Here is a 13,589-nt window from a genome sequence, read left to right as displayed (position 1 = left end):
ACAACAACAAAAACGCAAAAAAACATAATAATACGGAGCATTAGGACTGTGATTTCTATCACGACTATTGTAGACGCTATGCCAGCTGTACGGTAGCGCTTTTTGGACAAATATGAGGGAACTTCAAAACGCATTAATACAAATTTTTAGGATAGCTTTTTTTTTTTTTTAATGCTAATAAATTAATTAAATAATATAATATTTAATGATTACATTGACTAGGTTATAGACAATTAAATACAATATTCTACTTGATAATAATTTGTGATAAAAAATCGTACACAATAACATATTATTTAATATCAATTATCATCTCTTATTCAGTATCTATTCTCTTTATTTTGATACCAAAGTAGCTAACTAAAAGTAATATGTATATTGTACTTATTAGTTTTACTTACTAGTAATTTAATTTATTTTATTATTATTTAAAAATCATAATGAATAATAAAAATAAATATAAAATGTAAAAAAATCTGTTGTGTACTGCTGTCACCTATCAAACAGGACATAAATTATTCAGCTTTCCAAATAAAAGTTATGAAAAATAACTAGAAGCGAAATGAATAAATAGTATTGAACGAATCAAGTATGTTTATGACTTTTAATTTACTTATTTTTAATGTATAAAAATTGTTGTACTTAGTGTTGATGGATCACCGTGGCAACCTAAAATACATGATGTTGTGTGCAGTGTTCGTTGGAAACATTTCATCTAGAAATTAATATATATTTATGCAAACAATTATTTACTTTCATTAGTATTAATATATTCAAACAAATTTTTATCAATATAATTGTGGTGCTTCAGTTTCTATAGTTTGATACTGTATGGAATGATAAATTATTTCTTAAATGTCTGTTAGTGCGGCCCGAGTTGTGGACATGAGAATTGATGATTAATCAAAAATCCTAGTGGTGAAATAATTATACCATGTGGTTTCATTTTAAAATTGCATCATAATTCTAAAAATTTCCATAGCCCTGCCTGTATTCCAACATTATTTCCTAATACATTCAAGAAAAGGTCAATTAATGAAATGTAGCAAAATGATAGACATTGTCGATACGGAGCTAGATAAACAAAATGCAATACTGTAATACCATTTACTTTAACAATAAATGATTACAATTTAGAATTTAATGAAGATGATCTACTATCAATTATTTCTAGCTTTGACAATATATATTTAAAGTTTTTTATTGTAAGAGGATTATAATGTGGATCAACCAAAGGTAATATAAACAACACAAATTGTTATTTGTAGTAATTTTTCAGCACTTAGTGTGCTCTTCAATGTTTATCATATCATAATCAGCAGAATATTTTTTTATACACTCATAGTTTTAATAATCAAAACTAGGGTATTTATATTTTGGTCATCTAAAAAAACAATCCAAGAAATTCCACCTGAAGTATTTAAAATAAATTTTTCTGAGTGTCACTGTATTATTGATTGCACAGAATTTAAAGTTGAGTAATCATTGTCAGTCGATCAAAGAGTTTATAAGTATTCTAGATACAAATCTTGCTATACTGCAAGAATCCTTGTTGGAATTACATCAACTGATTGTATATATTTTTGCTCAAAGAGTTAAGTAGGAGAAGTATCGACTCATGTATTACTAATGATTGTGGGTTTCGTGAGAAGGAACATTGTTTTGGCTGACAAAGGGTTACCAGGTATCAAAACATTATGTGATGACCAATATATTAGTCTATGGTTGGTAATGTCATTTATTTTTCACAATGAGAGATTTACTCAGGAAAATACAATTAATACATATTCAGTCTTTAGTGTTTGTATACATATAGAACATTTGTTTGATAGACTAAAAACTTATAAAATATAAAATAATATAAAAATTGATTTTCTTTTGCATAATGATATTATTAAAATATGTTGTGTCTTAACAAACGTACAGTCTCAAATTACCAAACAATAATCAAACTTTATTATTTTATTAAATATATATGTATACTTAATTTGTGAAGACAAATTTTTTGGCATACCTAAATGTACATTTTTATTAATTTTTCAAATACAGAAATTAAAAATAAATTGTATCCATAATACATCATAATTTTGTTGTATATTGTCTGTATTCAGTGACGTAATTTAAAAGGTTCTAGGTCCCTTTGTACGGTCAAGCATTAAAAGTGCGAAACACGGACACTTTGTTCGGTCAGGTAAAAAGGTACATTGCAGAACGCTGACACTTAGTACTATTATATACATAAAGTATATACATATATATATCTTATATAAATTTTATTAAAAATGTTATTAAGATTAAATATTATTTAGTAAATATCTAAGTATCTTATGCATTATCCGAGTTTTTGGACAATTTTGCGGACAATACCTATAATTGGACGAATGTGGCAATAGGCTACATAAGAAACAATAATTATTAGCAATAATAATTTTGAATTTTCAAATTTAATATATTATTCATGTCAATTTTAACATTATTTCTCGTTTTTGATATAGATTTTTTTTAAATATTATTTTTTATTTATATTGTACACATTTTTAATTGATTTAAACTGATTATTTTAACTAATAGTAATATACTATATTTTATAGCGTTTTTAATAAATTTACTTTTTTTTATATTTAATTTTTACATTTTAATATTTTACTTTATATACACTTAACACTTAGGTATTTAACTATACACATTAATATATACTTTATGTATATAATAGTACAAAGTGTCCGCGATCTGCAATCTAAAATTTTACCTGACCGTACAGTGTCCGCGTTATGCAGTTTAAACAATGGACCGAACAAAGTGATCGCTTACCAATTGAAAATGTTTCATGAGGAGAGGGGATATAAATATACATTTAAAACCAACTAAATTTTAACGACCAATATCTACATTTTATATCTCATCACATATCAATATAATTATTTTAAATTGCATATAAAAATGAATATAAAAGTTTATCAAATTAGTAATTCATTTTTTTTATTTTTCATAATATTATGTTCAAATTTCTTAGCTACTTGGCAAGTTCATCAACCTCTTCGTTTAAAAATTTAACATCATCATGAATCGTCAACAGCTGAACAGCTATTATAAATTTAAATTACCAACCTTTGACATATTGTTTCAAAGATACGTTTTGATTCTTTTAAGGACTGAAAACATTTACTGTAAAAAATTGTGAAATTAAGAAATATATGTTCTAAAACCTAAATATTGCTAAATATGTAAAAATATGCATTGTACATTTTTAATAATTTTATTCGTAGTGTTTTGAAATGGATTTCTAGCTCACTTAGCAATAAATCTAATAGTAAAAAACAAAATGCAATTGCAATAACTTCCGTGCCGTAGTTTAAGTATCACTTATTATTTAGATCCTTATTAGCTATAATATTGTTATACTTATTTTCTTTATTTCACACAATAAAATAACTTTTAAAAATGTTCATTTACAAATTTACGAGACTATAAACTTTTAAACATAATAAAATAACTATGAAACTTTAAAACCCTATAAAAACTAGTGTTAGCTATGTCGGAAACATTGCTGAATTTATATTTTTCATTTTTTAAATGAAATTCTTCTTCTTAATATTTAATTTGCAAATTAACAACATTTATTTGATATAAATAGTTAATACAAGAAAGCAGACTCATAAAAAATTGATGCATTCATTTATTTGTCTAATTTTATTTCATCACCTTCGTATTGTGTAGGTAAATATATTGAAATCATATTTCATCTTATTATTATAATACTTAATAAGGACGATCATTTACAACTATTATTGTTATGTGAGATTTATTCTTATGTCTATAATTCAATTATGTTTAGATGTCGATGTTTATATACCAATATTAAAGCGGTGTTGGTGGCGGTGGTGTTAACAGCGGGATCGTGGATGTGGTGGCGTTGCCCCTAGGAATAGTAAGTACATATTTTAACACCTATTAATTTTTCTATCTACGGAGATGCATTATTAAGGTATATAAAACATTGTAAATTATAATATAATATTATGTTAAACATGTGTACTATACATTTTCTATTTTATACTAAGGTATTCAATACTCATCAAGTACTATATTGATTTTAATTAATAACCATACATTTTTTTTATAATTTTTATATAATTTATACTTATTACTGTATTCAGTGTAACCAGAGAAAAAGGTTAAGGGTTCTATCTGTGCATTGTCCATTTTTAGTTGACCTTTAGAAAAAAAGTTATTTTTTCAATTACAAAAAAAAATATTGTGTATAGCGAAGGTTCTGTATACTTATACAATGTCGTAGAATTCGATTATTTATTTATTATCCTCTTATTGATTTTAGTGTATTCTATTTTGGTATATTAAGTATATTTATAAAAAAAAATAGCACGGAAATAATTGTTCATGTTTTATTTTCATTTTTAATAAATAAATAGGAAAATAATAATAATAGCAAGTGTATGATTAATTCTTTGAGGTTTATAAGTTATGTAATCTAATAATATCGTATACACTATTTTATTTCTATTATACCGTTTGATATGATTGTATGATCACAAATGTGACCCACTCGGTGCATACTACTTGCGTCCGAGATTATTATCAGTAGGTGATTTACGACCCACCAAAAAAAGTTCAAAAAGGGTTTTAGTATATTTTCGTCTAATAGTATCTTTTAGACAACCTAGTTGCGTCCCAGCATAGCTTATTCACGTCCAAGAGTAACTTTTTTGACAGTTTTGTTGCGTTGCATAAATAAAGTATAACCATAGCATAAATTAATTATTACAAATTATTTTACAACAGAATAGATTAATTGTATGTAATTCCATTAGGTAAATTTGATTATATTATACATTTCATTATTGCATCAAAATTAAATAAATAAAATTATCCGAGCATTGTACATATTTTTACGTACAAGGTTAATATCTGATTATCTGACGATTCTGACGCCGTTGGTAATACATCCACCACTTAGCTTAGTACAAATAAGTTTTGATGGTTTATTGATATGTCTGTAATAGCTTTTCGTTTAAGTTCGTTGCTTAATTTTTGTCGTTTAAGTCTTAAAATTTAAGGTGTTCAAGTTCATTTGAATCGTGATTATCTATTGTTGGTTCAGAAATCATATTTTTAGATCATCGAGCTTTAAAAAACTTGCAATTTTTACTCGTGTACTTCCACTGTTGTACTTCATTTTTAAGCATTTTATGGTTACTGAACTTATAGTTACGAATTATAGAAAACATTTTTTTTTCGCGCACAATTTGGATCTAAACGCTTTTTGCATTTTAAATTGTCGACATCGCTTAACGAACTCTGTAAAACGAGACGTATATACATGTACTGAAAAGTGTATATTTTTGTGCAAAATACGTTGTGTTATTCTGATAAATCATAATATATACGATATATCTACCAAAGTATCAAATCAGATCAGTTGTTGGTTTTTCAAAGCAGTCAGTGAAATGTTTGGGTAACATGACCATAGCGCGTATTCCAGTATCCTTTTTATTAAGCGCGTAATTGCTAATAATATTTTATTATTAGTCGCAGATATAACATAGATCTAATATTTATGGCCGCAACTACGTCACAACTATTATGGAAGGTAAGAAGAATAATATGGTTGAGTTGCTTCCCTAAAACAGGACACAAGTTACCTGTAAAATTTACCTTTTTTGGGGACGCAATTTGTATGCAGCCGACCCATGGATCTGAGTTATATGTCGCATTTGTTTTCATTTGAACTATGTTGTCGTTGCAACGTATTCCTGCCGTACTGTATGTAAACGTATATATATTATTATTATTTATATTTTCTTCTATAAAAAAAAATGTTTTGTTAATTATTAGAATAATATAACAATTTAAAATTATTTTCGGATGGTTATAAATTTGAGGTTGAGAGTATAGATAATGATGTCGAATTTTTTCTCGTTTATGAGTGTATAGAATAGTTCTTTGATTTTTGACTTCAGCCCCTCTTTGAAAAGAAAATTGAATCTAGTTGGTTCAGTGGGGAAAAAAAAAAATTCAAAAGCGTCAGGAAAAACCCTGAAAAAGTAACGGAAAAACGTTACGGAAAAGTTTTACGCATAACCACTTTTCGACAAAATTGATTTTTTGATTTTGCTGTACCTAACTCAAAAACGAATTATTGTAAGTACTTGAAATTTTGACAAAATGATTTTATTAGCGTTATCTATTTATGATTAGATTATTTACGAAATTTTTTATTTTTCTAAATTTTTTTTTTTTGAAATACTAATAATAAAAATTTGGCTTTCCAAAAATTTTTAAAATTTAATACAAGGTTTATTATAAGTTGTTCTTATTGTATTAAAATTAAATTAAAAATCGTTAGCCACAATTTTTGTTTCTAAGCATTAAAAGTTGAAATATTTACAAAATATGTCAAAATCACGAAAATTTGCAAGGAATTTTTAAGTTGAAAATTTATAAAATTTTTATAATTTATATCTAAGGTTAAAAACCCCAACACTTTTAAGAGCGTATGAAATTTAATTTTTACAAAATCGCATAAATTACGATATATTACAATTTAAATATAGATAGTAATATAATATATCCTACTAATTATCCTAGACCGACAAATCAGAATCGTTTTTCGTATACAATGATACCTGTGACCTGTCGGCAATCATTGCATTCAAATTTAACACATCCATTATAGTGACCCACTTTCCATTTCTACTATACAGCAGAGTGATATCCACTTGACCACCTTTTATTCAATTCAAGCCGATGGATAATTTTTGTGACCCTACTTATTCTATTGGTAAAATAATTAATGAAGATGCCCGATTGCAGCCCTAATACAGGTAGTCGTACTTTGTCCTAAATATAAATATTTCAATTGCATCCATACACGCATTGTTTCATAAAATAACGTAAAATTAATAAAAATAGTTTTATAAACATATAGGTATTTTAATAAAAATGCTTCATAAATAGTATATTTTAGTATAAAATATAGTCTAGTTCATAAAATGCAAACAATTTTTACAGTAAAAAAAGATATAATAAAGTAATAAAATAAATATGAAATTATAAAAATAAACATAATGATATTAAATTACTAACTGTATAGAACACTTGAATAATATATAATTTTTAGTAAAAAAAATAGAATAAAAAGTTCTCATAGGAAGAATTTTATAACTTATTATTTTTACAATCTCAAAATTGCATACCTCTTGTTTTTAATTTTCCAATTTGGATTTTTATAAATTTGTCTAGTTGTTTAAGTGTACAAAGTATTTACTGCATTCTTATTTTAGAATCAATTTGACATTGTTTTAAAATTTCCAAAGATTGAAATATACTTGGATGTGGAATATTAAATAAAGAACTGAATTTCGAACGAAAAATGGCACAAGTATTCGTTGTTAAATATATAATTTCCGGTGACAACTCTGAAAGGACTTCATCGTCGTGACTTTTTCTCCGTTTATAATTCCAAAATATTTTTTTATTTGTGATAATCCATGATTTTTTGATAATTTAACTTTGATTGTTTTATTCGGTTGTATTATATTTATCAGAAATATGAGCATGTGCGAATATATCAAACTTTGAGTAAAATTTAAAATATGCACATTTTATGTAATTATCCAGAAATATGCAATAATTATGCATTATAATGCAAATATTAAAAAATGTGAAATTGCGCAAAAAAAAATTAATTACAGAACCTACGTAATAAGGCTACTTTTGTCCGCAGGTGACGTCCATAATTAAAACAACCTAAAACTTTGTCAATATTTTTTTTCTTAATTAAAAGATTGATGAAAAAAAATTTACATAAAAAAAATTTAAACCTGAAAGGTCTAATTAAAAAACAATCAATATTTTATCATAGATATGTTTTAATTTCAAATATTTTGATTTTCTAGAATGCAAAATTTGTCACAATCATGGGCATAATGTTGCTGATTACTGGATTAACCAGCATCCTCAGAAAGTGCAGCAAAAAGTGCTAAAAAGGTAAAAAAAAACAATAGGTTTTGCTGAGGCTACTTCTACTGCTGCAGCAGCTTTACTCATGGTAAAAAAGTCACAACAATAATAGCAGCTTTTTCTTAGTGAAAATAAAAATTTTTATTTTATTAAATATGTATTTTTATTTCCTGGTTATAATTATAACTAGTATTATATATTATTTAAGGTTACTAATGATTTCTACGGGGTTTTAATTTAAAAATATGAGTAAATACAATGATTATGATGTTATAAATAATCATAACTAGGGTTCAAATTTTAACGCATAATAAATAAAAAAAAAACATAAAACTGTTTTAAAAAAGCAAAAAAGAAGCATATTTCTTTTATTGAAATAATCAAAAATTAACAGGAACTAGCTATAAAATTAAATAAAACAAATTGAAAAATCAATTTAAATTAAAAAAAGAAATTAACTACCATGTATTTTGCTAGATTTACAGTAGTGAAATTGGTTCTATTGTCCGATTTTTATACATAGAAAACGAACACTCTACGTCTACTGAAGTAATCGGTGCATACTTCAAAAAAGAGGTTTCGTAAATTAAACCCATGATAATAAATTTCGTTTGATGAAACGCCACACAGTATGTTATTTAGTAATTGTTTCTAACCTTTGCTTTTTAAAAGAACACGATTTAATGTATTCGAAATTGTAGTTGCAATACTCCATTACCGTTATTTAACTTCTGTTTTGCGTTTAAGACAATATTTATATATTTTGTCAATGATACACTTAAAATTATACATATATTTTAGTATTATGATATTAAACTGTTTCAATACTTTGTTAAAAGTTATCTTTTCCATCTAATGTTGTAAAAATATCTGGTAGAAATCCAAAGCTTGTTGAAATATACACTAGATGTAATTGAAGAGATCATTTTGAAATAGTGTTTCACTACTTAAACATATTGAGATTCTTCTTCAAAGTCTTCAATTAAATTTTTTAATTAATTAAAATATTCGCAATAATAACAGCTTTGATCTATATACTCCATTTGGTTGTTATTGGACTTTGTGGATTTGGCAATTCTGGGCATTTCTCATTAGAGATTGCTGTACGTTTGGGACATTTAAAAATGTTTTTTTTCATTGTTCAAATCAACTGATCTATATCTTGATAGTGGCACATACTTCTTCGCAAAAATTGTGTAATGCATGTGCTATAAGCAAGTCAAATGTATACATTTTGGAATTTTTGGATAAAGCGCTTTTATACAATCACCAGCTTTTTTCATATATGGTGCCGCATCTGAGATAAATAGCAAAACATTGTTATGTTTTACACTATTTCCTCACAAAATATGCATAGTTTTTTCGAATAGTTGGAATATTGTATTATGATTAACTTTATCCAAATATTATGTATTTATGTGTGAATATCGTATAATATATTACTTGGATGTTGTGGTTGTAATGTACTCACTATTACATTTGCAATATTACAGCATGCTGAGTCCGTAGTATCAATAGATGACCCACATTTTTTTTTATCAGTTATTGTATCACAAATTTTTGCCAATGTTTTTTCGAAATGTCGTTTACGATAATACAGCAAACAAAAATGAACATGCATTAGTTAAAAAAATAACAAAACAACTTAATTAACCACTGTTCATTGGTAAAATTAATAATAATAATAATAACTTGTTTTGTTTCTAGGTAACCTCCTTATGAAACAATAGTATTATAAACAAAAATAAAAACAGTATCAATCTTATAATAAACAAAAAACTTATATAATATTATAACAAACTTCAGTCTCAAAGTAGGTAAATTATATTATTCCATTAAAAATGAATGGGTAGTGTTTCCAGTCCAAATTCATGACTTTAGGTAGTATTGAATGCTTATGCTATAGTTTGATAATTTAATATTATTAAATGTATTTTTTAGGTAATTGAACAAACAATAGATTGGAAAATATTAATCAAAAGATTACACAGGTAGTCACAAGATTTTCAAGACTTGACCAACTATTTGAAGGTATAAATTAAATTAAAATTATATTATTAGTATGTTTACCTGAATATTATTGTATAGGACTAGAGATGTTAATGGTCACTTTAAGAACATAAAGAGACCACGTGGGAACTGAGTGTTTTAGTAAGACTCCAAGTTTTGTCAACAACCTCACAGCTGATGAAAAAAAAATGTACTGGCATTTAACACCATTTAGTTTTGTCTTGTTATGACAAAATGTAAATTTATCAACAACGTAAAAATTATATCTACTGACAAGGAAAAACAATCGGCAACAATTCAATCAAGTGAAGTGGTATTACTTACAAATCCCACAAAATGCAGCTATTCATTTGTGACAAACATGTGTTTACCAAGTTAGGTATATAAACATTTTCCTGGCCTTGGCGTTTATAGTCTTATAATTTCTTCAACGTCTAATCCGCAACTTAATTGATGCTCGATTGCTATTACTGCCAATCCACTAAGACGATCATTTGTCATCGTTGAACGAAAGTATGAGATCTAATGGAGATAATTTTGAATTAATCATTGATGTTAAAAATTTTAGTTTATTTGCCATATAAATTCCATTTATCTGAGTTGAATCTCCGTTTGTTAATAACAATTGTAAGCCCTTACAGCGTTTAATTAATTCTTCGTATTTTATATCTTTTATTTTTTCAATGTCGTATAAAAATATAAAATTATCACTGTGTTCTTTTAATTGTTCAAATCTCTGATTGATGCTATTTAAAGCAACATCAAGGAAATAATTAAAAAAGTTAACTTTATAATGAATTTGGGGGTCGTTAACAGGTTCTTCCACGTTATCGTATGTAAATTTCGTTTCACATGTCGTGCTATACGACCAATCAAAAAATCAAAAATGGAATCTATATCAATTTCCTTTCCTAGTTCTGTAGCATCGAAAATGAACTTGTTAAATGCTTCATCACTATTAGATCTTAGCTCTTTTAAATATAGAAATAAATTTTCTAAAATTTGCATAGCTGTACTAATGTTAAAATTTATTTTTTGCAAAGTTTACTAACAGGGTTAATGCGATTGATTATATCGTGCTAAATAGCTACAGAACATACGAATTTGAGCCGTTTAATATGCTTGCAAAATGCAAAGGCATTTTTATCTAGCCATAGAATCTAAACGAAATGTAACGAAAACGTTTTAGTGCTTCGATTCTGCTTTCCCATCGTGTTTGACTCAATGGTTTAATACAGTAAGATTTTAATGTATTTTAATAAAGCTTGCCAACGATGAATTGATGACGAAAAAAAAACAAACTTTTTGAATTAAATTAAAAAATTCAATGGCTACTTTCGATGATTTAATAGCGTCATTAACAACGAGGTTTAAAGAATGAGCACTACAAGGCACAAAAAAAGTCCGCAGATTAATATTTTTTTATTTTGGAATGAATAAATACATGGCCAAAAATTAGGTATAAACTTACTTACTTGTATATTATAAAATGTTTTAATATATGAAGTTACAGATTGTACTTATTTAATACGAATATAAATACGCTTCATTATAACTATTTAACTTATGATTATAATCTGTTGTAATTCGAGTACTGTCTTAGCTAAAATGCTGCCCATGGGTATTTAGAAAAAAATTGCCGCCATGGGCTATCGTCCAGGCTGCCCTTGCATTCCGCCAGCCCAGTGTTACTATAACTAATAACAATAATAGAGATCATAGAGAGCGCTAGTATGACGCGATTTTTTATTCATTCTTGATAAAAACATCCAGAGCCGTCATATCCGTGCTCTTTGTACAACCATAGTATCTATATCCGTGATAGATACTAAGAAGTATGATTTATTGTTATTTAGTATTTACTATTTAATCTTTAGGTCTTTAAGGTTGTATTATATATTTTAAAGAATAATGAGTAACTCTTGGAGTAAAATGTTATTGTTATTATTAAAAAAACCAAAACATAATGTTATACCTGTGTATGAAGAAATTTAAAATGTTCAAAATATATAACAAAATATCGAAAAAAAATGTGTCTCTGATAGTGAAATGGACTGTACAGGTCATTAAAATCTTATTAAAGAACTTAATAATAGTTATTCATTTAATAATGATAATAATAAAAATGACTTTATGGATATAAATCAAATAGATGCATTTATTTTTATTAATCAAGATTTAAGTAATGAAATTTACAATGAGTTCAAAAAGTTCACAGAATGTTTATGTTCTAGTTTAATGCCTTTAAATTATTTTTGTTCATAAGCTGAATTTACTTATTTAGTTTTTTCACTATTTTTATTAGCCATAGGTTTTAAAACGCTAATAGTCCGTTCAATTAACTTATGAGCAGCAATAAAAGACAGGTCTCTTTTTTGGAGCTCAATGTACACATTTTAGGGATTTCAAAGTATTTTTCAAATCAACATACTTTGCTTTTTCTTTAGAGCTCCTTTGGTCATTCATTATTGCATTAGAGAAATGTTGCAAAAGAGATTTGTAGTTATTCAAAACAGCTTTTATTGTCCGTAGATTTGAAGCTACCTACCCGTTTATTTATAAATATTTTACCCATTTTCAATAACTGTTCATTAATGAAATTAGCACAATCTTTCAAATCATACATATTTTTTGGTGAAATGTGATACAGTGAGTATGGTTTTTCAATAAATGATTGAAAAATATAAATTTCACTTACTTTTTTAAACAATACACGACAGAAAGTTCCAGAAGGTGATTACAACAATGCCAAGTATAATTCGAAGAGAAATTTACTGAATAATACACCAATTTCTACTTTAAGGCCTAACATGTTTGAAACTCCATTGCTTACAAAAGAAATATTTATTTTTCAAAAAATCAGTGTCCATATCATATATTTCCAACACTATAAATTCTTTTAATTCTTCTAATTTCTAAGGCTAAGTGATCAATAATATTAGAACATGATACGTTAGTCTTTAGTATTCTTCCCATATCCAGTCCATTTAATTCTTGTTTAGAATTTTTTTTTCTTTTCTAGTATTGAATCTGATGGATAATGTTCTCTTGTTGGCTTTTTACAATATTTTAATTCTTAGGTGAGTTATGAGTATGAAATTATTAAATATTTGAAAATGCTCATAATTCACTTAAAAATTAAAATATCGTAAAAAGCCAACAAGAGAACACAGATAATGTTCTTACCTAAAAGTTTGATAATAGGTCAATTCACTGTAATATTTAAACTAAAAACACAGTATTGAAACTGGTGAACGAAAATTTACTATGTCGTACGTATGTAAGACGGAGACAACACATGCGGTTGGACGTCCTCTTAGTTTACATCTCTACAGATCTTGCATCTATATGTTTATTTTTAAAATAAATCCAAGGATATTCTTTAGTAAAGTAAGTTATCTAAAAATTAAACAGAGATTTTAACAGTTTAATAATATTATGTATTTTAAAGTACTCATATGCTATACATTATATAAATAATTAATATCCATCAAACGTAGTTTATACCTTAAATTAAAAAAAAAAATTTATTTTAAACATCCTGATAGAGGTTTTATTATGTTTATATCTTGATACAATATTTTATTAAATACCTATAA

Source organism: Rhopalosiphum maidis, chromosome 3 (genome assembly GCF_003676215.2).
Source record: "Rhopalosiphum maidis isolate BTI-1 chromosome 3, ASM367621v3, whole genome shotgun sequence".
In the NCBI taxonomy this organism is placed as follows: domain Eukaryota; kingdom Metazoa; phylum Arthropoda; class Insecta; order Hemiptera; family Aphididae; genus Rhopalosiphum; species Rhopalosiphum maidis.
Note: the sequence above shows the minus strand (reverse complement) of the source record.